This window comes from Lonchura striata, chromosome 10 (genome assembly GCF_046129695.1).
Source record: "Lonchura striata isolate bLonStr1 chromosome 10, bLonStr1.mat, whole genome shotgun sequence".
NCBI classification, from domain to species: Eukaryota; Metazoa; Chordata; class Aves; order Passeriformes; family Estrildidae; genus Lonchura; species Lonchura striata.
Genome location: NC_134612.1, coordinates 20,957,982 through 20,985,977, shown reverse-complemented (window position 1 = coordinate 20,985,977; position 27,996 = coordinate 20,957,982). Strand labels below are relative to the sequence as shown.

The window sequence follows — 27,996 nt, the reverse complement described above, 5'->3', positions numbered from 1 at the left end:
AAAACCCAATGTTTTGCTTGTCTGTCAAAAGTGTTCTTCACCCTGCCTGAATCAAAGGAGCCTCAATTTTCCAAGGCTGGTTGCGAGTGTTTTCACAAGCAGCTCCTGCCCGGCCATCAGGAGGTGGCACTGCAGCACCAGCTGTGGCACCAAAAACACAGAAACAGCTCCAAGGAACGCATGGTTCGCCTGATGAGGGGCTTGAAACTGGAAATAGTGCAAAAGGTTTTACCAAAATACTGCTTTGTGCACGTTTTCAGTGCTCCTTTACATTTTGTCGGGAGGTCTTTTCTGTGTTTCCCCCACCCCAGGCTCTGTGGCTCGGGCAGAGCCTGGGGACAGCATCCCACAGCCAAGTGACACAAGAAATGTGAGAAGAATGAGCAGCAGCAAACCACCTTCCTTCCAACCCAAAGCAAAATGTCACTTTAAAAATACAGTAGAAGAGGACACACGCTGAATTAACACCAGGCTTACACTGCCAACCCTCATATTGTTTGTGACAAGGGACCCATGACTATACACATGTACCCTACATCCTAAAAAAATTACTTCATCAATGCTGGCTGATTCCCCCCCAGGTTCACTATTTCCACAAGCAATCAACTACTCATTTTGGACACTTTAATAGATATTAATATTGCTCTTCATTTTATATGCAGAAATTAAATCACCAAAGAGACACATAAAAATGAGACAAAAGTAAGTAGAAGTTAACATGCAATTCCTAGCAATCTTAGATTTGTAGCCTAATTTGCATAGGGACCATTAAAATATCTTAAAATATTTGCAGCTTTATGCCCCATTCCAAAAATGTGATGAGATCCTTAAGGCCCTTTATCTTCCTTGCCCTTAGAAACATTCCAGGTCTTCCTCAAATCATTCTGTGGAATTACATGGCAAAGAATGATGCACCCACATTGCTGTTTTAGATCCAATTCTGCTTTTAAAGGAAATCTCTCCCACTTGCCTCTACTTCTGTTTTGCACACTGGAGCAAGCACAGCACATGTGAAGTGGATTCCTCACTGGTAAAACCAGGATTAAATAAATAAATAAAATACCCTATAACAGGTAACAAAAGGATGGGCCTGAGAGCTTATGAATGATGCTCAAATTGCTCATGGGACCACACCAGGATCGATATTCCCTGCTCAAAAAAAACTCCATTTCAGCAGGCCTCTTCCCAGGATTAATTTCCCTTCCCAGAGGATGGGCCTGTAGTTTGTAACACCACTATTCAGAATCAGCACAACATCCAGATATCCCAGGTAATTTTTAAGTCTGCTATAGAAAGTCCCTAAAGTCCCAAAATTTATCAGGCATAACACACATCAGCCATAAAAGTCAACAGTCTATAGAGATGCCAGCCTTGAGATTTACTCAGTAACAGGTCAGGAGCAGACAAGACACACACACCTGTGCTTTAGACAAACTGACCCACTCAATGCATGCCAGGAATCACACAAAAATTCACTTGGAAGCTACTTTTTCCAAAGGAAAGGCAGTTTATTATCCCAGAGACAACACCAGCTCTGGCTTTGCTCCCAAGCTGTCAGAAGCATGGCTGTGTTTCTGTGCCTGCCCCAAGGGAGACAGGGCAGGTCTCACCCCAGCACCTCTGTCCCTTGAGGACCATTCACACACTTCATACCTGGGGGAAAATCTACAACTAAAATCCGTTAAAAAGGAGATTGAATTCTACTCTCAGCAACACCAGGTCTAATCAGTGCCCAACAGTGCAAACCTGGCTGTGCTTCTGACAAATCATTATTCCACCCCACATGTTTGTGCTAGCTTTGCACTCCTTTGTCCAGGTTCATGCCAAATGCTGGAGAACAGATGCCACCTGATATGGCTCCTGGCCTAATAGGTTTTTTTGGTTGTTTAGGGGATTTTTCCAGACAAACCTGAACTGGCAGAGAAGGTTTATACATCAGATTATTACTGGGTATCTCTTAATCACCATTTGATAATGTATACTGGAGTTACACTACAATTAGTGTTATTGTATCATCAAATAACAGCCTAAGAAAGTGGTATTTCTGCAGTTGTAGCTGGGCTCCAACAGATTCCCAACAGGTAGGATAACAGGAAAACCTGACATGCTGCTGTGAATAATAGTTCCCCAAAACCATACCAGTCATTAGTTTGCTACAAATATGATATGTTAAAGGGAGCAGCTAAGGCTCTGGGTAGCCCTGAAGAATGCTTAATGTTCAGACATAAACAGACTGCTACATTAATCCATGGAAAACAGAAGTCTGTCTGCAGAAACAATAAATCCCCTACAACAAAAATATTGCCATTGGAGCTTTTATTTTTCCTCTTTTGCAAGAAATCTAGACAAGTACTTTGCTAGCATATGCACACATAGATATTTTATCAATTGTTGCTTAAGATTATTTCTTGGTTTTAATGGCCATGATGATTAAAATAAAAAGAGCAAAGGGTGCTGTTTCAATACAGCCACTCAAACCTGGCAAACTCCTGGATATGTGAGGTTTCAGCAGATTTCATTCAGATACCAAAGCCAGCACAGGTCACAGAACTGGAGATTTAAACCACGAAACACCATTCCTTGTGGCTGCTGTTCTACTAAAGCTTTCTCCCAATGCTCTTCCCTGAGACACGGTGGGTCCATCCCCATTGGCTGAAGAAATTCCTAAGTTTACATCCAGAAGAGCTGTGCACAGCCTTTAGAAATGCTTTATAAAGGAAAACTCAGAAAATTAATTAATAGTTTCTTTCTATCAAGCATGCAGTCTACGACTCTTGTTGTACATCCTCTGCGTCAGAATTTATTAGACACCAATTTCAATCAAAATGAACATTTTGTCACACTGTAAAAAGGCAAAAAAGGTTGACTTTTCTTCAAGTGTACCCTTTCACATGTTTGCTTGAGCAATGGGGGCCAATATTGTATTGGACACAGTACAATTGAACCCTCAGAAAAGTTTTCCTACTATCTGATGATCTGCAGTTAGGAATTCTAACATTCTGAATGAAAAGAAAAACATTTTTTTTCAAGTTAAATGCCCAGATGTTTTCTGTAATATCTCAAAATAGTGTTCTCATTTTCTGCATTTTTACCTGTGCCTCTAAGTTGCTATTAGCTAAATGCCCTTTTGTTTTAGATTTAATAATATGTCAGATGTGCACTTGCACAAAAATTATCTGTAATTCTATCTCATTAACCTTCTTACTGATTTCTCATATCATCAGGCTTTGCTATTTTTCCTTCTAGTAATTTAAACCAAGAGATGCTTCTCATGTTCATTGTTTAACTAAACTGCTTTGCGCTCAACCTCAGGAATATAGCTTAATTCCTGAATACAAAAAAAAAAAAACAAACAAAACCACTTTTCCTTTCTTCATAATTGCCTTCCTTAGCTCAGGCAATAAATATTTGTATTCTGTACTTCAGCTTTAGTGACCTAATTTATGGCAACAGTCTCTGCCTTTCCATGCCAATTTGAGAGTATGAAGAATACGAGATGACAAAGCCAGTCTGAAATCTTCTGAAGAAAAAGAATTACAACCCTGAAAGGGAAGAGAAGGAAAAAAATAAAAACCAAACAAAACCCACAACAAAACACAAAATCACCCGGAACCTTGGCTAAAAGTAAGTTACTGTCTACTTATCTGAAAAATGCAGCCCAGTCCTGAGTACAGTTACAAAACATGCTGCAGATGAAGCCCATTTGTTGATTTTGCCTAGAGCAAAGTAGTATTTAATTACTGAACTCTGAATCTCCTCCCCAAAGTCCCATGCTGTGTGACCCAGGAGGCTGGAATTCCGGATGTGACAGCACAGACACAAGGACAGCATATCCAGTATTGTGTTTCCAGAGCTATGGCTACAGAGCTGCAAACTTCTGTGCTTTCTAGAGCTGAAAACACATCTTCCTGGACAGCTATAGGGCATCTTGCAGTGATTCTTGGCAGCCACATTTTGTAAATTCCTAGGCTGAGCAAAGATACAGGGATATTTCTGGTATTGACGCTTTAGTCAACATTTTAGGTTCTTAAACCTTCTTTTCTTTTTGTTATTACAATGCAACAGCAGAAGAAATTATGTTTGGGGAAGATTCTTCTTATTTCCTCTACAGGAACAGTAAAGACATATTGTTTATTAGTATTTTAAAGATTTTTCAACTCTCTGGGTAACAGTGAAAGTAGACACAGATGGACTAAAGGATCTCCAGAGGTCCCTTCCAATGCCAATTATTCTGTGATTCTGTGACACCTCTTTAAAGGCACAACTGTCCCGCATGACAATTACAACCTTGCTGAAATGGAGCTAGTCCTGATACAGCCTTCTGCAGATGCAAATACATTCCTTCATAACTTAAAAGCCAAACTCAGCTGCTCAGAATATGCAACAAAACCTCGAGCAGTAAATCCTGCATCGTTTTTGATTACTTCATGAAAGCCATCCCTCCCTGATTCCCCACAAGATCCCAAGCCCAAACATCTTGTTTTGGGAAGGATTTTTAATCACCGAGCTCAGGCTCCCTGATGGAGACAAACTGGGATTAAATGAAAACTGTCCAGACAGATTAAACCACCATTCTTTTTCAATACTTAAATAATTATCAGAATGCACCAGGAAATACAGCTAAACGTTATGGAATGCTCCTTGATCAATTGTCTAGTCCAGATCAAAGGCATTTTTAGAAAGGAAGAACCTGTGGTTTGATAGGATGACCTTCAGGGTTAGACTGTCCTACCCATAGGACAAGTTGGACAGATGACTATAGCAGCAAAACTGGAATGTGGCATTTGTAGAACTGATTAGAAAGTGATTGGTCCTGACTGATAACCAGAATCAGCACAATCACCTGAGGGAGCACTGGTGTAGGTTTGGCCAGTATGGATTACTTCAAGATGACCTGCAAGGTCCAAATTCTAGGCTCTGTGTGCTAAATATATCTCTGTAATGGAGAGGGAAGCACCAGACAAATGCTTGGCATTCCTCCAGGGAGAGACATCTGTCCATCTGTCCCTCAAAAAGGGAAAATCACCTTATTAGAGAGGCATCTCAGGAACAGCGGTAACATCAAACAAGCTCTGCAGCTTCCATTCCATTAGGCCATTAGAAAGATGTCCTTTTAGAGAGAGTTAGAGTCCTTCAGGAATACCTAATTCCAATAAAGACAGGCTTCTGCAATCAAACTTTTAGACCCTATCTCAAGAAGGCTTTGTGAAATTGTTCAATGGCTTTATAAGTGCTAAAATAGCTGCCTGCTAATGCTGCCTGGATCTAGACACAGAACAGCTGCTGGAATCAAGCCCAAGAAAGGTGAAAACTGGAAAAAGCCTTTTCTGCAACATTGTTTAAAATCTTCTATATGCTTTTTTGGCATGCACCTGGTTTTAAGTATGCAACTATATGGCTGCTGATCTCCTGTGCCGCATTAAAGCCTTTGCAAGAAATTAATTATGGATGAATGTGGGAGCACACCCATAAAACCTTGCTTGGATCAAACTGTGTAAAAAATTCTGAGAAAATAACAGATTGAGAAGAGCCCTTGAGTCAGTCAAAATGAGCCCCATCAAGGGCTTCTGCTGAGACTAAGGAGGGGAGGGGTAAGGTCCAAAAGTGCTTTTCTATTTGTGAACACCACCACTAAAAATAAACAACTCCTGTGGTTCAATGTTTTTGATCAAGAACCTGTAGAAATTAACAGCTAAATGGGGTTAAAAATCTCCATACCGTGCTAAGTTTCTGCTCTCACTTGGTTTATTCTCATTTTCACTGCTAGAAAACCCACTAAATAACATGGCCTGTAAGTCTGATCAGGAACATTCCATTTTTTCCAATATGTTCTTCCTGATGTTCCCACAATAGATCATTCAGGGCTCTAAGGGACTGTGTCAATTGAATTGAATGATGTGGTCGCCTGCTGGTACATAAATGCAAAAGCAAAGCTGAGGGGGTTTATTTTCAAAACAGGAGACATTGATCCTGTGACAATGTTCCATTACCCTGACTTTATTTCTATTAGAGACAGTGATTACATCTACATCAATTGCTTGAGCTGATGGATACTGGTGCACTAACAGTGACAGAGTTTTTCACTAGGCTGCTGCTGGATGCTGATGGCTTACAAAACAAGACTCATTCTCCAGCTAATGCCACTTATTTCTCCATGGAAAACTGCTGCTGTTTGGGCAGACTTTTGTAATTAGTCAGTTCTCAGCTGTCTGTGATTTTTTGGGGGAGTTTTGTGTGTTCTGTAAATCTTTTTGTAGAATGGTGATTAGTGATTGTATAGCCTGGCATGGATTCTATTTGTTATGATTGAAATATTTACATTGCTACCTGCTGGTAATAAAACAGCAGATGTAGTTCCCAGAAGCAGCTGTGGGAAGGTATTTCTGCACTCCTACAACAGCAGCCCTATCTTGTCTGGGTTTTTTTCATATGACTGTATGGGCTCCTCTTCCCTTTTCATGCAGTGTCACCCTTTTGCAGCTTCTGCCCACTGCCCTTGCTATCCTTCCCAAGCTGGTGATCCATCTTCCAGCTTTCATCTCTTCATCTGACATCCAATCTCAAGCCTGTGGCCACACATTTGCTGTGGTTTTCACCTACTCACCAAGCACTGCCCAGACATTCTCTGCACTCCTAAGCCCACCTCTCCATCTGCTCTTCAGAGCATTCATCTGTACCTCCTTCAGTCACTCCTTTTTCTATGTCCTTCTTTCATTACTTTTCCATTACAACACAAGTTGCTAACGTTTTGCACAAATAAATTCTGCTGGTTGGAAAAAAAAAAAATTCAATTCATCATCAACAGCAGTGTTTTCTAATCCAAGTAAACCCTGTTCATTTTATTTGTCCTTGTTTGTTTAGCCTGGTGCCCTGAGTCACGTCCTGGACAGCCTGCAGGAGAAAGGCCTTTGTCTGACGCACGTCAGTGAATTTACCAGCATGGGTTCCCTCACCCTTGATAAGGAAGTTTTTTTTAATGTTGCCATAACAACAAGAATTGGAGGTGATTCAGAGTGACACCTGCACAGAGTAATGGAGCACTGCTCTGAGCTCCCAGCACCTGGTCAGGTGCAGAAACTGGGACCAGAGCAGGTCTGCAGAGCCAGCCAGCACCTCCCCTCTGCCCCAGGCTGGTGCCCACAGCTCAGCACAGCATCTCAGCTGGGCACCTCCCTGCTCAAGTCCATTTCAGACTGCACATCTAGAATTTCTGCACAACCAACAGCAAAATAAAAATACTCCAAACTGTGCTTTGTGGTGTGACTGGGGACTTGCAAGGCTGAGCCTGCAGGGATCCGAGCAGCCCATGCCCAGCAGTTCTGAGAGCAGTGAATTCTGTCCAAGAGTCCAAGTTTGGAAACACTCATCAGTGGCCACTTTTTCTTGATGGTTCTCAAATAGGCTTTTTTTTTTTCAAAACACTGTATTTTTGGTGTTTATGAAGGTTGATATCATTACGTGGGTAACTAAATTAAATTTCTGCAGGTTTTCTGGGACTGGCTCCTCTTCCCTAGTGAACAACTAAATTAAAACTGAAGGCCAAACATGCATCAGTCTGGGCACAAACAGCTCCATGAAAACGACCTTTCCCAACAAAGGATCCACTCCCTCATTTACTCTGCCCCTCAGGATGAACCTGAACACTCTCATCTCACCTTTTAAGCACCTACAAAGTTATTTGGGTAGGTATTATTTTCAGTGTAAAAAGTTGACATAAATACTCCATAAGTAATACTGACCACACAAATGGAGAAGAAGCATTTCCTGGAGTGGAAGGATGCTCTGTGTGTGTGTGTGAGCATCTTTCCTGCCCCCTACATTATTTTAGAAAACATCAGGGATTATCAGGCACAGTACAGCTTCAGCAGTGTTGAGGATATAAACATCCGAAAAAGACAGAGGCAGTAACGAGGTGCTCAGTGCACAGAACAGGTCTTGAAGAGGCTTTGATCCATTCTAAACGCAAATAAACCCAGCTTATTTCCCCATAGTTAAGCCTAGGCTTTTATGCCTTTCCCATGAGAAAAGACGTTTTAGAATTATGTACTCTGGCAGAATCTAATTTGGGAATAAATAATTTTTCTGAAATTCCTTTGTGATGCATAAAAGCTGCCAATTCTTTTCCTGAGGCAGATGTCTTGTTGAACAGTAACAGCCCTGAGTCCCGGGTTTCTGAAAATTTAAGGATGAAACACAAAACCCCTGTGAGGGAATACCATAATGGGGTGAAAAAGGAAAAAAATCCAACCTAACAACCCCACAGGACATAGAGAAGATCCTTTAGTTACAATTTATTGAAATTTCAAGTCAAGAAAATATGAACTGTTAACAAGGAAAGATAATTTCCAGCTTTAGTGGCCATTAATCACAGAATCGGCTCAAGAGCAACTACATCAGAACTTGCTATTACTGAAGAGGAGGCCAGATTTCTTTGCCTATTTTTAAAATTGTGATGAAGAAAAAGAAGAGGGTGCCCTTTGGACAGGGAAAACAATTAATTAGTTATACTAACAATGCTGGGGTTTGCTGTGGATTTTTTAAAGACAAAAACCTTGAATACCTCTGACTTCTTAGGACAGGGTCAGTATTACTCATAAGTTGTGGATTAATGGCAAACAGATTGCTACTTGTGAACATTAATAGCAGAAATACACTGCACTTTAAACAAGCTTTTTTCCATTTACCCAGATATGAAACATGCTAAAAATCTAATGGAGTTTGCCAGCAGAATTTGGTATCGAAAATATAGGCTAACATTCATCATATTTAGTATTCAAACTTTTCCACAGCCATGAAACATATCCTAAAGCCTGGAATATATTAAATGTAAAATGACAAGTTCTTCTAGACCCAATATGTTCACCTCAAGAGATTTAAAGACATGTAACTCGCAACTGACTGCAGCATTATGCATGAATGGAGGTTTAAAGAAAGCTTAAGAAGTTTACCCTCAGATTAAAAACGCAACTCTTTGCTTTGCCCAAGCAGTTTCACATCCACCTCTGTTCAGTAAAGCAGCCTGAAATGAGCCTGCAGGAATCTGCAGGTAAACAACCATTATGAGTGTAGGATCTTGAAAAAAGTGGGAAACCTCCCCCCAGTTTTTGCCAAACCAAGAGTCCCAAATAACACGTTTCTTCAACTGGTCACATGAATACAAAACCAGAATACATGTGAACTTCTAAGAGCAATGTCTACTCCCACACTCCTGCACTATCCCTGCCCTACTGGCTGCTAATCTGCAAAAAAAAAAGCCTCTTTTCCACATACCACTACACCAATGCCACCCACAACACCATCTTATTCTTTTAAATAAAACCAAAAGCAGCCCCAGTATGAAAAAGTGCAAACCACAGCTCTGAGTCTTTAAGAAGCCATCTTAGAACTACAGTACATTTTTGTTCAGGAATAATTCATCTGCAGTGTCTGAGGACAAATTACAGAAATCAGTTACCAGTGTAAACAACATCAGGTGCAAAAGGGCTGTACAAAACCATCTTCACCTGGGGGCTTTTTTTCAATAATTAAAGACCAATTAGCAGGCAAAAAATATTAAATCAGATGTTCCTCATTTAAAAAAAAAAAGATGTGCTAATTAAAACAAATTTAATACTTACAAATTTATTTCAGAAAAAAGGCCTATGAAATGGATCAGAAAACCAACTACATTCACTTTGGCACCTCACAATTTAATTTCAAGTGAACTTTGAAGTTAGGCAGCTAAATTTTCCAGAAGCACCTAGATCACTTAGATGCCATATCAGAATTATTTCTAATGAAGAACAGGATGTGGAGTTCTTGCCTTTTGTGGCTACTTCCTACATCTCTCAAAAACCATAAAGAAATTAAGAAACTATGTCTGACAAACATTATTTTTGGTATTCAAAGAGGCAGAGCTCTTCTTATTTGATAAACTTAAATCAAATATTAGGGAAGGAGTACCCATTATCTAGCCCTGCCAGCTTCACTGGGCATGGCCACTCAGGAACACGAGAGACTGCAGCTGCAGACAGCCCTGATTCTCTGTCCTAGGCAGTGACACAGCATCGTCACCGTACTCATCCTATTCTCCATCTCAACCCAGAATATCAGCAATCTGAGACCAATGTAAAAATTCCCATCTCTTTTTCCATTGCTCTGCGTGTCAAGCTGCAATGCTGGTGTGGTCTATCATGAAGTGATAGAGGAATAAAGCAACAGCAACCCCAGCAACATCTCAGCAGCCGAGGCAGGAGGGAGGGAGGGAGGAGTGTGGTCCTGAGACAGCCTGGAAAAGGTGGCCCTCAGGTGGGGTAGGGGCCACAGGGCTCTGTCATTAGGGCAGAGTGCTGCTTTACTTTTCCAAAATGAAAGGCTGGGCATTCCTAGGCCACCATTCTGTCATCATGGTCCCTTGAGGGCTCCGGAGGCAGTGAGGTGACAGCCAAGGGACAGAGGGGCAGTGCAGTGCCCCTCGGTCAGGTCCCACTGTGGGAGCGGACACTCAGCTCACAACACGAGACCCTGCTGGGCACACAGGCAGCTCTGACAAACACACACAGTTCCCCCAGGAACTCTGCAACACGGGACAGATTGTTTTCCAAGCCTGCAAGTATCTCTTCCCTTAATTTATACAATTTTCAGTTTCTGCTATAGGAACCACCCTCAATGCAGACATTCCATTTCTGCATCCCTACGTCCTACCCTGTACCATACCTCAAATCTGACTGGAGGTTTTCATGAGCAAAACCTGCACTGTCTAGGTATTAGTGTTGTGTATTTTGGCAGAGACATCTCCATTTGTATTAGCTATACCCAAAGTTCAATAAGAAGTTGTATTGATTTTTCCCTTCAAGCATATATATATTTGATGAAAAACTCACTCGTGCCTCCAAAAGTTGCCTAGACATTAAGCTGATCCCCCTTCTGCCTTCAGCATCTTTTTTTTCCCCTCAAAATGCAGCTCTACCAGGGGTCTTTTGACAGAATATAAAGAATAGCATGTATGCTGAAGTGATATGCCTATAATACATGGAAGAGGCACATGACACTGTCAGTGTCATCAGCCTCCTTAACCAGATTTTCCATACCCTGCAATATACTTTTTTTTTTTTTTAAACTGGGAACAGTTCCAATATCTGAATCATCAAGACAAGTCTTTTCTTTCACAGAAAGCCTTGAAAAATAAAAACAAGCTTCCCTTCTTGCCTGTAGAAATTGGAATATTTTGCCTAACTCAAATTATCCCACACTAAGGACAACTTTGAATAAATGCCAAGTTCTGATACTTCATCAGTGCTTAAGTCTAAAGGCATATTTATACTACTGTAAAGGAAAAATTCCCAGAGGTTGGATGAGTGTGCCTGCCATAACACAGCCCCAGACGGCTCCTACACATTGCAAAGTCACCTGCATCTCTAGAAGTAATTGCATTGTTGATCTGAGAAGATTAAAGCAGCATACCAAATGTTCCTCTTGCTAATTTGGTACTCTACAGAAGGTCTAACTGGTAAAAGGAACCTGAACACACCTGTACACTAATATATTATGACATTCAAAAATACATTTAAAAGTAGTTTAAAAGAACACTATTTTGCTTTTCTGTATAGCACATTGGATATAAAAAAGCAGCCTGTGGTATATAAAGTTTTTGTTTTGTTGAAGACATCATCCTCCCAAGCTGTATGCAAAATCTTGCCTGAGTGCCTAACCCATACATAAAAACCTTAAAATTTAAAGCTGTTGGCTTTGTACAGTAGAAGCAGGAGACTCTACTGAATAAACTCTTATCAAATGGGCTGAGTCACAAGGGATCCAATTAAGATAAAGAGTTCAAACCCAGGACATTTCCTCTACTTTCTGACTGCTCAGGCCAACATCAGACATCTGTTCTCACTAATTTTTTAATTAATCCCCTTTGAAGCAAACTATTCAAAACCTGACAATACCTCATCTGTCTGATAAGGACCCCCCTCCAGCAGAAGGTGCTATTTTGAATTAAAATGCTCCTCCACTGATGCAATTGGAAACACAACCACAGCTTTGTGGAGAAAAACCAGTTTTGCTGAGTCAAGCTAAAACATTAGCAGAGATGGAAATACACCCTGTCCTGTAACTGCAGGCCACTGTTACACAGGCAGCTGCACTGACATGGTCTGCAGCTTGTCCCACAAGTGACCTCTGCCCTGCTTTTTGCAGAATTAACCAGTCACAGTCACTACTTCTGCTAGTTCAGCGTCAAACAAATTAGACAGGATGGCTTTTCACAAAAAGAAGCTCGTCGTCTCTGGTTATCTTTACCTTACCTCAAACAGATTCTATGCACGTAAAATTCTGCTCACCCAATTCCAGTAATGGGAGCATTATTTGAAAATAGAGATGATAGAGATTAAGAAATACATGACTTCTCCAGATGACATTATGCTTTAATAAGTACTGCACAAATTGCTCACAACATTTTGAAAAATTTTCAGTATTTCTCAGACTCTAAAGAGCTCCCATCATCTTTCTTTTCTTACAATATTTATAAAGCTATGATGTTTTTACTTTGCAGAATTTCCATTTAACATTCTTGAGTGATGCTACTCAAACCTTCCCAAAGCCATTTCTCTCCTGTAAATCTGAAAGCCCATTTTCTGCCACTCCAAGACATAGAAACTCTAAAGTAAGCCTACATGCATGAGTGGTGCATGCTTGAGGCATTATGGACTTACAGGACTGGAAATCACACAGTGTGAGTAGTGCCATGCCCAATTATTTTAGATAAACCAACCTAATGCCATGGCAGAAGGGAAAAATGGCTTTATTCACTCAACTTCCAACACCTTTTGTTTTCTCCACTAATCAGTCCAGAGACTTCTCAAGCAAGGACACCCCTCTCTCTCCTCAGTATCTCCAACACACAAAGACCTTATTTGTTTCCTTGACCAGAAAACCCCATTGAGAAGTTCTTGTGAACCCCGCCTTGCTTTTAGAAAGTCCACATGGGTAGAGATAAATCCAGAAGAATATTTAAACATATTCCAGCCCCACTGCCTCCAACTGCTTAAGTGATGTGTTGGAGCAGAGCCAGTGCAACACTACCCTGCAAGGCCACAAAGAACATCAGCAAAATCCTAATCTACCTTGTGGGGGTCTACTTGCGAGGTAAGGTTTGTTAAAATAAATTCCTTCTGTCTTTGAGTGCCCTCTAATGACCTAGGACAGCACACAAAGTTTGCCAAAAATTTTAAGGGATTGCAAATTTTTAAAATAAATAAATAAATAAATAAAAGGAGGGGGGGTGCAGGGGAAAGAAAAGACATCTGCTACACCCACGAGACATTTGTTAAATTATGGTATATATTAAAAAATTCTACAGATACAAATGTGATCTCAGTTATCTCCTGATGAAAGAACAAATGCTCAGTTGTGCTCTTGCAAAATACTTGAGCATTGCTGCTGATGGCCTGGTGGCACAAGGAATTTTCCCTTAGAATAACTATAGGTAATCTCATCTCCCTTGTAACTCTAGCCATGGGGAAGAGATAAGAAAATATATTTAAGGGAAGTTTCCAAAATCAAAGGAAATGATACAGGGATTGCCATTACATACATTTAAAGAAAACAACCACAAAATCATGACTGCATATCACATTTTAGAAGACACTAACAACAACACACAGTCTGGATATCTGCCCTCTGAACCACACACTTGTATTTTCCTTTAGAAAGACAAGACTCTAGCACTTGAAAAAAACAGACTATAATCAAAATACAGTAATTTTACACTCCCTTTAAAAAACTGTTAAACACCGAGGCAATAGTGACTCCACACTTCAAGGAGACAATACAGTTTTTATAATGTGTTTTGACAAATGGTCTATTTATTAATATTTCCATACTGTGAATTGATGCATTATAACTCTCAACAAAATGAATATGGATTTACACATGAGACACTAACAGCTCCAAAAGGAGCTGTTAAAGACCACTGAATAAAAGAACACTTAATGTAAGGATTCAGTGAACTGCAGAAACTGATACCTAACAAATACTGTAAGCGCACGTAATACTAAATTGTACCAAACTACAGTCCACTTTTATGACAAATAAATAGATAAATCATTGAGTGTCCTTACCAGAACTACTCTCTGAAACCCCACAAAATTGTGATGTGGCAGCAGTACAGCCCTTGGTATTACACCACCTGTAACACAAACCATATTATGATAGTTTCTATCAATATTTATTTTAAAGGATGAAAAAAGGATAAAAAGCTATTTTTCTACCAGTGTTTTTACTGAAAGAATTAAAACAACATTCAGTTTCCTACTGATAACAATATATGTTTAGTTAAGAAAAACAAAAATTAGAGACCTTGATTATTTACATGGAATTTATTCAAAAAACAAATTACAGTTTCAACTCTATCCTCTCTCACTCTTTTAGTTGAAAGCAAATCCCCACCACAGAACAGCACATTAGCTTCAAAGAAATTTCTGTTCTTTTTGTCTGTCCACATTGACAAAGGGGAATTTTATCAGACTCCAGAAAAAGTTTACAAAGGGGTAAGTATTGATGCAATAGATATTGCAGTGTTAACCAATGCAAATAAAATTATTCAATAGGAAGATAAAAAACTGGGAAACACAAGGCCATGATCAAACCATCCAGCGTTTTCAAAAGTAACCATTCAGGAGCTGAATTTCGCACCAACAAATTATAAAGAGCCAGTTATATGAACAATCCTTAAAATATCCTCATGAAGTTAATTTCTACAGGTGACTTCAAAATTAAAACATTATACACCTGTGATCAGAATAATTACTGATCCTGTATTAGCACAATGGTGATTCCTACCAACAATATTCATTACAGATTAAATCATTAGAAAGTGATCTTATGTAAACGAAGGGATTAAGGAGAGATTTGAAAGCAGAAGCACAGGAACACTGTCTGGGCACCACAAGAAAAGAATCCACATGTCAAAAAAATGCTGTTTGAAGCAGGATGCACTCAATAGTGAAACAGCTAGTTCTGAAGAGGAGCTGGACAAGAACAAATAAGCTTCTAAGTACTAAACTCCAGCTACAAAGGCTCACAAAATACATTACAAATAACACTAAAACTTCCAAAGCACCTCCTTAATACTAGGATTAAAACAGAGGAAGGCAACACATGCCTTAAACAGGACTTAGCATTTCAGATTTTCCATCATCCTGAAAGCAACCACTGACTTCTAAGAAACCCTCTGCTATTTAGTCTGTTGCTAAGCCCAGTAAAACTTGAAAATGTTTTTTTCCTCTTTTGACTGGGGAACCACAGGGTATTTTTGTCAGTAATCATTTTCCATGTGTAAATTCCCAAGAGAATCAAGTAAACTTCTCCTTCCCTCCCGAAAAGCCTCCAATGGCCAAATGGACAAAAATCTCCAAAACCATGAAACAGCCATCCTGGACTGGAAATGTGTCCTGGTCCTCCCTGTAACACTGACAGTAGTTCACAAGAACTGAGTGAAAAGGTCCTGACCCTCCATTAATGTCATTTTAATTCCCTGCTAGGCTATTATGTACTGCTTTGATCATTTCTACAAACCTAACTGTATATGCCAACTGCATCGCTAAAATTTAATTTGGAAAAAACAATCAGAAGCAAAGTTTAAAAAGCTTATAAAATTTTAACTCCAAGGCAAAAGGTCATTAAAAGGGGATGTTGATCCTGCTGGTTGAACAAACAAGACAGAGCAGTAAGTTTCAACTCTTATGCTTTGAACCTTGTACACTTTATGTTTACATTAAGGATTTTTCATTCCTTTGGAACAAACTCTGCTCAAGTAAATAAGTGGAATTACCCCCAAAATGATGCCAAATGAGAGAAAGAAGCTGGAGGCCCTACAGGAGAGCAGAGAACCACCACACCCTCAACAGGAGCTGCTTTAAGAGGAATTCCTTCCTCTCCACAGAGCATACACAGAAAACACAAAACACTGAACACAGAAATTCACCATTGCATGAACCTCCCTACAAGAGCAGAAACCTGCTCACTTACCTCAGCCAAGGCACGGAGAGGGCTGAGGAACAGCAACAATTAAATGCATGGCCTAACTTACCTGGGCTTTTAGGAATGACTAAGCAACAAAAGTAATTTTTCAGATGGATCCTGATAGTCAGCTACTTCTGGAAGCACTTGCAGACCATCAGAGAATCCTCTAAATTATAATTTAAGTGTTTCAAATTAGTAAATAAGAGTAAAAATTATTGCATGTGCTACAGAGATACATTACTTAAAGACTATATATATCTATTATTTTTAATTTATGCTAGTGATGTGAATAGAATTTGTAGCAAAAAACCCCTTCACATACAGTGAAGGATGTAGGATAAAAACTTCACATTAAATTCTATTCCTACCAAGTGACATGATGAAATTAATCCCATCTCAGGGAGTTCACCTATAATCACAGGGCATAATTTCCCTTACTATATCTGCTCTTCAGCTCTGGATTGCTTCATAGTTACTTACTTAGCATTTTATTTTTATTTCTTATGAGATGCGTATCTATCTATGTGTATTTCAGAAATCTGAAGAGAAACAAACTGTAAATCTACAGTCTCATTACAGAAAAAAAAAAAGTTGAACGAGAGAGGAAGGAGTAAAGAAATTTTCCAGCCTCAGGGAGAGGACTAGAACAGAAAACACTGCAAAAATGTGCAAGGCTTCAGAGCCCAACATTTTATGTGATGCTAACAGGCAGGCTTAACAACTGTGTCTGTTACTAAAATGCTCACACTCCATAAGAATTTGTGCATCGTGAGCATGAAGTCGTCCCCTCTGCAGCTCAAAATATCTATGCATTTAAAAACCATCTGCAAAAATAGACATATACTTCCCCACTGCAAAATTAATTAGAGAGCAGGAATTTCATCTCACTACCACCAATACATGTGATGATGCCACATGTAAACACATTGCACTTACTTTGGCACTGGAGAGCAACAGAAATGGTAAATTTAATAAGATTCTGTGAAAATGTCACTTTCTTGAAGAAGCTGATTAATACCAGTGAAGGTGGAGGATGGGCACCCGAGAAGGCCATGCTGGATTAACCTGCCACTAGAGCGTGCTCCTTGATCAGCACAGAGCCCATTTACCCATTCCACTGGTGGGGGTTTTTCCACATCATTTTTTGATTTTTCTTCTCTTGTATTTCTTTTAAACAAAATCCCTACTGCTGTTAGATTGGGACTTAATCTTTAAATTAAAAAAAAAAAAAAGTATAAATAATCAAAAGTTTTTTGTTGGGTTTTTTTTAACAAACAAGTAACCTTTTTTTTTTAATGACTGACTAGGGTTTTGCTTGTTTTCATTTTAAATCATATGCAGCTAGGGAAAACAAAACAAAAAATAAACTATGATGTCATAAAAAATAATGATGTGCATTTTAAAAATTGAATGTGGCCCATTAGGGAGAGAGGAATTACCCACTTTTAGGAAGTATTGTTTACTGCTGCCTTCCCACTAGACCACCTGTTAATAATATTTGATGTTGTTTTCTTTCTGTGCGATGAGTATGACTATAAACGAGATATTTGATCTGCTCGCTACAACTTATTCCCTCTAATGCCTCTATTTCAAAGACCATCCAACCAACAAATGACACCAGCCTCAAGGCAATGTCCCAAGTGAATGTGCATCTTTGCTTCTCTTCCTTATCCACTGTCATTTCCATAATTCATCCTCTTAACGATTTACGAAGTGCAGAGGATATTTTCAGAGCACATCAATGGTGCTCAAGAAGTCTTATAGCTGACTGACTGCCAAGGGCACATGAAGGAAGCAAGAAGTATGTACAACTATTTTGGAAACAAGATGCTGAAATTCTCATTCTTTCTATTTGACAGATATTCCAATTCTTTGGCCTGACCATAATGCATGCTATTTGGCTTAAAGCATTTAAGTTTTATAAGGATACAATTATTGGAAAAAATCAAATACAGGAATAATTTTTACAAAGCTGGAAGGCAGAACTATTTAATTTTTAAAGACTGCCTCCAATAGCACTGGTTCATGACTGGCGTTGCAAATACTACAGCCAGTATTTTGCATACTCATTAAAAATGATGTCTGGAGCTTGCAGCTCTTTTTCCAAAAAAAAGCCACCCTTCAAAACGTAAGCCACTCAAAAGCACATTAAAGCTGGTCATCATTCTCATTCCTGAAAATCCTCCATTTTACCATTTTAGAATTTGGTAAATAAATACTTTTTTTTCCCCTCCTTTTCTCCCTTGCCACTCTACACAATCTCTTTAGGAGCTTTATTTAATGCCATCAACCAACATCACTGTCAGCACTCAGAGCAGAAGGCTGCCTCTGAATTCATGACCAGAGATTCACCCTCACCACACACAGAAAACGAGCAGCTTTCATCTTCCCATTTACCCCCATTAAGTCAGTGCCATCATGTTCTCCCAGGAGAGAAGTGCAGGAGCTGAAGCACCGCAAGCGACAGCAGCCAAGGACACTCAGAAATAAGGTCTGCCCTTGCTGCTCTTGGACTGTGAAAAGGAAAGCTCCAAACTGCAGGGAGTGACCATGTACTGCTGGAGTCTCCCTTCATTTGAACGGTTATCAAGTAGCTGGGATGGAGCACATACTCAGACTGGGCTTTAATTTGCTTGGAAATGCATATAGAAATAGTGGGACTTGGTCCTAAAACTGGACCAAAAGCAGTTGTATCATAATTATGTCATGTCTAATTAAAGTGCTTATCACTAAAAGAGACTTGCCAGCATAGATACAAATGTCACTTTGGCAGCCACAGTGGTTCTCAAACCTGCAGCTGGAACACAGCTCAGGACAGAAAAGTGTAAAAAAGCTTCTGATTGAATAGCCTGATTGCTAGAATGTAGTAGATTTTGCCTTGTTTTATAGTGCTGTAGTAACACCTTACTCCATGGGATGACAGGTTCTTGGATTTCAGAGATCCAATTCCGTTGGTACATGGAGTTACCACATCGATAGCTCCTGCATTCTGCCAGGAGACTTGAGCTCAAGTTTGTAGTGAAAATAAGCAGGCAGCATTAATCTAGCCACCATTTATCCATGAATTACAATTAACCTCCCAAATCTTAGCTTTATCAGCCCAAAAGGCTGTGACTGCATCTGCCAGCACAAACAGTAAAAAGAAGGTACCTGACCTTCTTAAAGTCTTAAATGTAGCTCTTGTAACCTGTCTCTCAACTACTCACAGAGAAAATAATCTTGGGACAGATGGATTCACAAAGTCCACTGAACAACTCAAACCAGACCTGCTCTGTGGAAAAAATTTTGACAGGGAAATAAGAATCTATTTTTCTTCAATTTCACAAGTTTTGCAGCTGCGTATTGCTTTATAATTTAGTTTATTAAAGGCAACAACTGTCAAAACTATACAAACTAATTTGTTGTGCAGCAATTTTACATTATTGGAATCTTGTTATAATCTAACGCACACGATTGCCTTCTAACCATGCCTATAATTGGGCTCTTGGCTCCACAGGCCTAAAGACAGTAATCCAAAACATCTTCCAATTACACTGAAAAATATGCATGCTTGTGGGAAGCTACATTACTTAATTTCCAGACTCAATGGGTCTTTAATAATATGACAGAAGGGAAAAAATGTTTGCAAAAGGACAATCATTTGTGCTACTCAGAAAATTGTGCATTCGAAAACACCACCTCAAAACCTATAAACACCAAAGCAGCACTAACAAGACACTTATGGAATATAAGAGAAACTAAAGCAAAAACAGTCAAAAATACATTCAGATGGAAGACTATATTCCAAGTCAATACATCCAAACCAAACAAGGATCCCAGCCATTAAAAAAGTCCATACTTCAAAGCTAGGGTATGTGTGAGAGTCACTCATAACTTCACCTGTTTACTTCCAACACATGAACTGTCTATTGCTCCTGCTCACAACCAGATGTGAAGTTCTTTGAATTTATTGGTAGGTCAGAAGCAGCTCAAGACACAAGAACTTTGCACAAGAACCATTGCTACACATTTTCAGTGAAATGCTTCACATTTCTGGAAGACACTTCCAGTGCACTACCAGGACTGACAGATAATTTTTAAGATGCCTGAAGTATTGTGACCTGCTATATTATTTCACAAACATAGTTTACAATTTTAATACAAAAGGTTAGCAAGTAAATATTACAAGGGCAAGAAGGATTGCCCAGGTATAGATATGCTTTTTATAGAGGAGAAAACACTGAAATTGCCATAGAATCATTTAGGTTGGAAAAGACCTCTGAGATCGTCAAATCCAACCTACAACCTAACACCATGTCAACACATGAAATACAAGAGAATTTTTGCAATTTTTTTAAATATTAAGAGGTCTTCTTTTATTATTGATAGAGAATTACAAAACATCTATAAATCTTGTCAGATTAAGACTGCACCTTTTGATGGGTTCTCATTATTACATGAGAATCAGCACGACTATATTAAATACTGCCTGCAATAAGCAGATACACAGAGAAAAGATTCCCTGAGTCACAGGGAACTGAAAATAAAAACATGAACTGTCACACAAAAAGAGTCAGAAAAATATACAGGGACAAAAACTTCAAAACAACACCCTGACAGTCACTTCCAACATGCCTCAAACTGTCTCTGAAATTAGAGAAATCAGAGAAATCAAACCTGATGTGTCCTGTGGAGTTTGTGTGCCTCTTTTGGCCCCACACACAACCCTCAGCAGCACAAGTGCATTACTGGTGTCAGCTCTGTCCTTTGAGCTGGACAAACACTGCCAGCTGTGTTTTATCAATGGACAACAACCTCAAGCACTTCTTGAAATGGCCTGCATCCCAAGCGATGCCTGGAACACCAACCTCCCGCATCTGTGACTCAGGATTTCCAGGATTGGTTCTCTGCCCAGAGCTGCCCTCTGCACAGCAAAGCACATAAGAGCTAGGAAAAGGAAACCACCCCCACACTCCTCAAAAAACCCAAAACAAACAAAAAAAAAACCCCAAAAAACCAAAAACAAACAAACAAACAACAACAAAAAAAACGTGCAAAACAAAAAAAAAAATTCCAAAAACCAAACCAAACCAACAAACAAAAAAACCACCAAACAAAAGCACTTTGAGATTGCAATCTCTGGATAGCTGTAAAAAAATGGAAGAAGGAAGCTTGCTCCAAGGGATCTGTCTATCCACAGCTCTTTGATTCATAGCAATGATACTGTGAACTATGCTGGAACACAGAGACACAGCTTTCGGGAGACAAATACAGAGGAGCTCAGCACCTTTGTAAAGGCACAGAAGCTAAAAGCCCCACACAATTGTTTCCTTTATCATCAATGCCATGCCCTGTAACAGGCAAACAGCTGCAACCCCCACCCACCCTCTGCAGGTATGAAAAGCCAGAATGCTGTTATCTTCTTGTTGTTATACATCTGCTGCTAATATGGGCTTTTCCTCACACCCGCAACAAATGCTGAGAAGACCTGAATGCAGCAGATGCAGCGTGTGGTTGAAGGGAGCATGGGTGCTTCCACCAACAGGTGAGTTCCACTGGTAACTGCAGCAGGGTTTTAATCCAGCAACAGGAAACACTTCCAAGGACACAGCTTAAAACCTCCTAGGACAGTAAATCAAGGAGTAATGCAGACTCTAGAGATAGAGGGAAACCATTTTTGTTCCCTGTGAGTTGAGCACTCACAGCAAAGTTATTCACACAAGAGGGATGAGGTGCAAAGACAGTGCACACAAATTCCACAGCTAACAGTCAAGGCCCAGATATAACAGCATTGCTCTGTGGAGTTTGGTGGAATACATTTAAAAATGTTTGTGACAAAACAGAACTAAAAATATCAGACGTGTACAAAGTACAATGAATCTCTCACACAGTCTTCCTGCCTTATTATCAATTCAATTAAGAATTCATTAAAAGGACAAGTATCACAAATATTATTAATTTACAGATGAATGTGAGAGAGAAGGCAGGAGACAGGGGGAATAGGTAGAAGAGACAAAACCCTATGTTGAAGTTTTTCCCATCAGAGCAAACAAAAACATCACAGCTCTTTGGTATAGTAACACACATGCTGTGAGAAGCAATGAGAAGTTGAATGCATGTTTCATTCTGATCCCAAAGGATCAAGCTGCCTGTGAGATGCTCCTTCTTATTTTATTCCTCTTCATTTTGTCTCTGAGCAACACACCTTCAACAGAAGCCTAGAAACTGCTCTGTATTCTACTTTAAAACACAGGATACCTACAGGAGTGATGCTGATTTAGGATTCACAAATACAGGTGAGATGTAGACAATGCATCACTGGCTTCCCTCTTAGGCCTCGCTTCAAGAGGGAGACTTCCCTCAGTGGTTGAAGTGTCACTACTTTGAAACTGTCATCCTCAAAAAGTGGGTTTGAAGAACATACCAACTTTGCTATCAAGCTTTTGATTGCAAAGCCTGACTGTTACCGAAGCAAAAGTTTCAGAATTAAACATATATGCAAAGAAGGATACACAGCATAGATGAATAATAGATGCCTATAAATAAGCAGAAAAATAGACTTAAAATATCCACATAACTATTAATTAGTTATTAATATTAGATCACTGGTCTATTTCCTTTCAAATTAGCCACCCACTAGCAAAATGTCAATTGCAAAACAAGGGACTATATTTATAGTACAACCTACTTTGAGTTTTGAGCGACATGTCAGCCACTGCTCAATTACAATACCCCTATTGTGTGCCTTCCCAAATTAATACCTTACTTTCACTACAGGTAGCTATGTACAAAAGCCATGTTGGATTTTTATAGCCTTTATTACATCACATAAACTGTGACAAAACAAACATTTTTCCATCTAGAAGCATACACAGAAGAAAATAAAAAGGAATTAATGCACTGGAATGAAGCTGAGTGGGATGCTGGACACAGTGAGGCTAGGAGGAGTGAGTGTCCAGGAGATGATAATAAGAAATTGCTGGATCTGATTTTGTTATTTCCCAGAGAAAGACCAGCTTTGATTGCTGGTACCAGCAGCAGTGCACCAAGAGCTGCAATACAATGTACTACTCCAGCTTCAGACTGGATTTAAATGGAAGAGTCACCAACAAAGGGGAAAAACCCCAAACTCCTCTGGCAAAACTTGACTCTGTTGGGACTTCAGAAGAGGAGGGTTAAATTTTTTAAAAATATCACCTATTTCACTGAGTTTTCTTCTAGTTTAGGTTTTGTAATTTCCCCTGAAAACAGTTCCCCTCCCTTTATCTCTCCAGATGCCTGACACTATCTGCAGAAGAGCAGAAAAAAGAGCATCCTGCAGAGGATGCTCAGTGGAGCCAGAAAGCTGGCAGGAGAAACCCTGCAAACACACACTGAATTGCATCAAGCCTTCTGCTGGGAGAGAAGCAGGACTCATTGTTTCAGGTATGTCTGCCACAGAGAGAAAACAGAAATTGAGACAATCATATAGGAACAAGTCTTGAAACAAATTTAAGACTAAGGAACACCATCCCATCAACAAGAGGGGACTTGTATTCATTCATGTCTCAGTGGATAAATAATCCATTTGTACAGCTGTACAACAAAATAATTTGGAATACTCAGAAATGCTGGAAAGACAGACTTGAGGAGAAACACAGATTTTTGTGCTCAGATTTTCTCTTAGTGTAAAATCACATCACTTCCCATCAGCTTGCAGGAGACACACTCCTAATAATGCCATTTACAGAACTTCCTTCCATAGCTAGCTCTTTGAATCTTGAAGAAAAAAAAATTAAAATTCATCCTCCTAGCCGAAGATTTACACAAAACCAGGAGGCCTTTGCCAGCTGTTTAATTTCTCATGTATTTATGTATACCAAAGCACTTGTACAAGGAAATCAATTGGAACTGTAACTAATATTGCACATTGCCAATTCACCTTTAACTCCAAAGGGAGTGAAGAGAATCCTGACTTAAGACCATAATTTTCTGTCTGAGAACAGGATTGTCTATGGTTTTCCATTTCCTTGACTTTTTTTTAATCCTAAAATTCACTCTAACACTATAACTATTAAAAAACTGTAAGAAAAAAATCAGGAAAGGGAAACAAAATCTGCAGGAAACAAATACAAAGCTAGCTGGGATCCAAAGCCACTTTCATCACATGGGCTATTTTTATATCCATTGTACACTTTATCTTTTCTAATAACTGCCACACTTCTAAGCAAAAAAGCTGCAAGGTACTCGAAAAGAAGGTAAGAAAGAAGACACGAATGTGGTTACATCTATCCCCTGACAGGTTTTTTTCTTTATATATACTAAAAATATTTAACCCTTTAGGAGATCATTTAAAAATGGTCAGTATTAGAGTGGGCTTGACCAACTAAGTAAACATCTCTATTATCAGCAAATTCCACTCCAGCAATAGCTGTAGGAATCCACGTGTCTCTTAATTTTGAATAAAAACTGGAGCCCAATAATCAATAAGCAGTTTTGCCTCTGCACCTGTAACACCACAACCACCTTCACACCACCCCTGCTTTATATAAAACCAGCACCAAGTCAAGACCTAGTTCATATCTTCTGATTTTTCTCCTATTCCAAATCATTTTACTTGCAACACTCACGTTAAAACTTGTAAGCACTATCAGCAGTAGGAAGATTTTTTCCTTGTTTTTTTTTTTTTTAACTTGTTTTTTTGTTGCACTTACCCTAGGCAAAATTTGCTTTACAGAGGGAAGGACATGTGACATCATTTTTATTATTTTATTTAATCTTTAATAGAAATAGGGATAGAATTTAGAAAGTTAGGCATGTTTTGGAAGTGAAGACAAGTGGTTTTCTACAAAGTCCGGCCTCGTACAGATCACTCAAAAAATCCACACCAAAATTTTCTTCAAATCACAGGAAAAATAATAATATAAAAAAAATCAAGCAAAAAATGGACACTTTAACTCTTTTGCTGACAGATGAACACTCTTTTGTAAATAGTATATTTTCAGACTGTTATTATGTAGCCCACAGGTTTTGTGACACTACTGAGGGAATGAATTTCCACCAGACAAACCACAGACTCCACAGTCAGCCTAAGGTGAATCTCTTGGTAAGAGGATTCTCCCTCCAAGATGCCACAGAAGCTGCCTTTCCGCTGAATTTAACCTAATTAATTGAAATTATTGTTACTGACTATCCTGTTATATAACCACAGGAACAATAAATCCTTTGCCATTGCACTCTTCACCTGAAGTTGAGAAAAGTGCAATATCCAATGACCCTGTGCACCACAGCAAGAAAAGCAGCCAGAGTTATTCCTGAACACAACCTCTGGGTAACCCATGAGGTACAGGGTCTGGAAGGCAGTCAGAGGCAGAAGGATGAGCCAGCACTGCCAACTGATCATGGACTTGAATTTCTGCTTCTTAATCTGCTAGAAAAAGCAACTCAAAATATACTGAAAATGTTCTTTTCTGCCTCAGGTTCTGCGAACTGGTCTGTCTGTTCAGCATAGCAACACTGGGATGAGAAGAGACTCACTGTAGATATGCCACAAGATATAGTATTGAAAAACAAATATAGCTCATTTTGTCATGAAGAAAACTGAGATCACTTCTAAGTAGGGCTTTCTAGGCCTGTAGTACTTCAGATTTATACATCTACATGATAATTTTAGAAATGCTTTCGAAAGTTAATAGCAGATCCATTTTTGTTGCCTATTATATTGAGAAGCAAACTGCTTAAGCATTAACTACCCTTGACAATGCAATTAAAACCTGACCCATTTTCTAGACACAAACGACCTGCATTTTTCACAGCACAGCCATATGTAACCAAATTCATCTCTATTTACTCTGTCCTCAATTCCACTTGTAATTCTGAAATCTGAGAAAAAAACAAAACAAAACAAAAGACTACCATAAATCAGTACTTGGCAGGAAAACAAGCAGGTACTGTGCAGAGGAGGGGTGGCCACCCCCTCAGCTGTGATTCCATGACTTGTAGAGAAGGAAAAGTCAAACAAGTGCAAAGTTTTTATCACTGTTCTTGCACTCTAAAACAGACAGCAAGCGAATTACGAGGCTGCAAATCCAGGATTATATAAAACTAAAAAACCTCTGGCAGTCATCATCTTTACTACTGAGTATAAATCACAAAATGCACTGATAGAACCCTTGTAAAATCTCTGATGTGGTTTTATACACACTTGGATAAAACGGAGCGGCACAAAAACATCTACAAAACAGACAATTAAAAAGCAACATATGCAAAGGATCATGGGGACTTCACTCATTTCACTTAAAATGTTGCTGTGCTGCTTCAGGCACATCTCTCTCTGCTCAAGGAACCTTCACAACAACTCAAACCAGATATAATGAACATTATTATTACCACCATTTATTTGAACAACTGCATCATCCAAAAGATCTCTTTTTAAGATGGGGCCCCCATTGTGCTAAGGTTGCATAAACAGGTAAGACTTCGTTCCTGTACTGAAGAGATTGTAATCTCACCAGACAAGGTCAATAAACAACACCAAAGGTCAACAACAAAGTCTCCTGTCCAGGACTTTTGTTGTTTTGTTTTAATATATGTTAGACCATCTGCTACTCTCTCTTAGGGACCAAAGTCCTCCAGAGAGTCAGCACCACTGCTGCTGCCAGGTCTGTCCTCCTAGCACACCCATTAAAAAAAAAGAAAAATAAATATTCCTCTTCTGTGGGAGACAAAATACACTGAAGAGTTTTCAGTGATTATGGAAGCACTGAGATGTAACACAGCTTTTCTACACATTCCTGAAAGTGCCAGTTGTTACTGAGTTAAGATAAATACAATGTTGAATATTGTCATCTTTGTCTAAATTCAGTAACTTCTCTGGCCAGTGGAATGAAATATTTGCAGTACTAAATGAGGAACACATGCTAGCCCCCGGTTTATTTTAGGAAAAGAGCTAGATAAAGAGCTATGTAACGAGTGTAATTGTGTCTGGAAAAAAAACCACATAGAGCTAGCAGTGAAAGAATTGGATTCTCTTATTTTCTAACCATATAGCAACCAGCCTCCTACAGGCAGGAACTTGCTCAGCCCCAGTGAGCCCAGCAGAAACACAGGCACTGAGCTACGCCAGAGCTGAGCAAGCAGGGAAGTGTTTTGCAGGAACAGGCTGAGAGAGGGAAGGTAAAAGCATCACAGGAAAAGGCACTTTTTTCTGTTCTTGGCTCTGGCTGTTGGGCTGAGTTAGGGAATGTCTTATTAAACAGCTGAAGCTCTAGAAATTTGCAGCCATTATCCTAGTGTGAGGCAAAACGTTACACAGGCACTTCTGCCTGGCTACGATTCTTTCCTCACTCAGCAAATATTTAGTATGTTTAAGGTTCCCAAAACAAATTATTTTTTTCCTAGGTGTTACTGAAACCATCCGTACAGCTCACTTAGATTTGACTCAAAGTGATAAACAGATGCATTTCCTACAGTGAAGACTACACTTTACAGATCCTACAATCCTCCTGTACTAAGATAAAATGAGAGAAGGAAAAAGAAGCAAAACCCCTACTTCAAAATGCTGCATTTTGGAGGATTTTATGGCATTCACAAATTACAACAGAAACAACTGTCCCCCTCCCCCTTTTCAGTATATCCCTTTCCATTTTAACCCAAGATATCTGTCATGAAATCCTCCTAGGAATTCATAGCAAGTTAGGGAGCACTTTGCTTTTTGACAAATCCTCTGTACTTAAGGGATGCAAGTGTTTCCTTCACCCAATTTTCCAACTAAGCTTCCTAATTATAGCACTCTTACAGGATTTCAACATATGCTGACAGAGGCGCTGTGTATCACACTGAATTTAAAGCTGGGGTAGCCACAAAACTGCTCTTCAAACCCCCTAAAACCATGCACATGGTAAGACTGCACTGGTATTTCTCAACCCTGACACAGGGTGCAGTGAGCTGCTTGTGGAATTGAGCCACAGCATCATCTTCCCAATTGTCCTAAGTGCTACTCAGCTCCCATAAACTGTCCAAGAGAGGGCTGTGAAT

The 27,996-nt window shown here is 39.4% G+C and overlaps 1 protein-coding gene across 4 annotated transcripts in view; it reads right to left on the bottom strand.

Annotated features, from left to right (window-relative positions):
- TBL1XR1 (TBL1X/Y related 1) overlaps positions 1-27,996 on the bottom strand; it is a 107,657-nt gene that overhangs the window by 24,787 nt on the left and 54,874 nt on the right. For 2 of the 4 annotated variants that reach the window (XM_021548234.3, XM_021548236.3), the window contains exon 3: positions 14,100-14,167. The exons of the other annotated variants lie outside the window; for them this stretch is intronic. The gene's annotated coding sequence lies outside the window, so the exon portion shown is untranslated. The remainder of the gene's footprint in view (positions 1-14,099; positions 14,168-27,996) is intronic. 4 annotated transcript variants of the gene reach the window in all.